The sequence below is a fragment of the Lottia gigantea genome (genome assembly GCF_000327385.1).
Source record: "Lottia gigantea unplaced genomic scaffold LOTGIsca_209, whole genome shotgun sequence".
NCBI lineage: Eukaryota > Metazoa > Mollusca > Gastropoda > Lottiidae > Lottia > Lottia gigantea.
This window is the reverse complement of record NW_008708456.1, coordinates 44315-45948: the sequence shown is the minus strand read 5'-3', so window position 1 is coordinate 45948 and position 1634 is coordinate 44315.

Sequence of the window (1634 nt, the reverse complement as noted above, 5' to 3'; positions counted from 1 at the left end):
AAACCAATCGAAAAACTATTACAGAAAAAATTGGAAGTTTGCTATAAGCCACATAGAGCGAAAATGCCAAGATCTTACTTTGCCAAATGGGGTTGGGCCTTTTCCTGCTTGGTAGACCGTCAGCACCTTCTACAACACACCAAACCAATCGAAATACGATTACAGAAAAAATTGGAAGTTTTCTATAGGCCACATAGAGGGAAAATGCCAGGACCTAACTTTGCCAAATGGGGTTATTTTGTCCAAGTGTTTGGCCTATTCTTGCTCGGTAAATCGTCAGTACTTGGTACAACACACCAAACCAATCGAAAAACGATTACAGAAAAAATTGGAAGTTTGCTATAGACTACATAGAGCGAAAATGCCAAGATCTTACTTTGCCAAATGGGGTTATTTTGCCCAAATGTCTTTTCCTGCTCGGTAGACCGTCAGTACTTGGTACAACACACCAAACCAAATGAAACACGATTACAGAAAAAAATGGAAGTTTCCTATAGGCCACATAGAGCGAAAATGCCAAGACCTAACTTTGCCATATGGGGTTATTTTGCCCAAGTGTTGGGCCTTTTCCTGCTCGGTAGACCACCAGCACTCGGTACAAGACACCAAACCAAAGGAAAAACGATTACAGAACGAATTGGAAGTTTCCCATAGGCCACAAAGAGCGATAATGCCAAGACCTAACTTTGCCAAATGGGGTTATTTTGCCCAAGTGTTTGGCCTTTTCCTGCTCGGTAGACCGCCAGCACTCGGTACAAGACACCAAATCAAAGGAAAAACCAATAAAGTAAGAATTGGAAGTTTCCCATAGGCCACATAGAGCGAAAATGCCAAGACCTAACTTTGCCAAATGGGGTTATTTTGCCCAAGTGTTGGGACTTTTCCTGCTCGGTAGACCGCCAGCACTCGGTACAAGACACCAAACCAAAGGAAAAACGATTACAGAAAGAATTGGAAGTTTCCCTTAGACCACATAGAGCGAAAATGCCAAGACCTAACTTTGCCAAATGGGGTTATTTTGCCCAAGTGTTGGGCCTTTTCCTGCTCGGTAGACCGCCAGCACTCGGTACAAGACACCAAACCAAAGGAAAAACAATTACAGAAAGAATTGGAAGTTTCCCTTAGACCACATAGAGCGAAAATGCCAAGACCTAACTTTGCCAAATGGGGTTATTTTGCCCAAGTGTTGGGCCTTTTCCTGCTCGGTAGACCGCCAGCACTCGGTACAAGACACCAAACCAAAGGAAAAACGATTACTGAAAGAATTGGAAGCTTCCCATAGGCCACATAGAGCGAATGTGCCAAGACCTAACTTTGCCAAATGGGGTTATTTTGCCCAAGTGTTGGGCCTTTTCCTTCTCGGTAGACCGCCAGCACTCGGTACAAGACACCAAACCAAAGGAAAAACAATTACAGAAAGAATCGGAAGTTTCCCTTAGACCACATAGAGCGAAAATGTCAAGACCTAACTTTGCCAAATGGGGTTATTTTGCCCAAGTGTTGGGCCTTTTCCTGCTCGGTAGATCGCCAGCACTCGGTACAAGACACCAAAGCAAAGGAAAAACGATTACAGAAAGAATTGGAAGTTTCCCATAGGCCACAAAGAGCGAAAATGCCAAGACCAAACTTGCCAA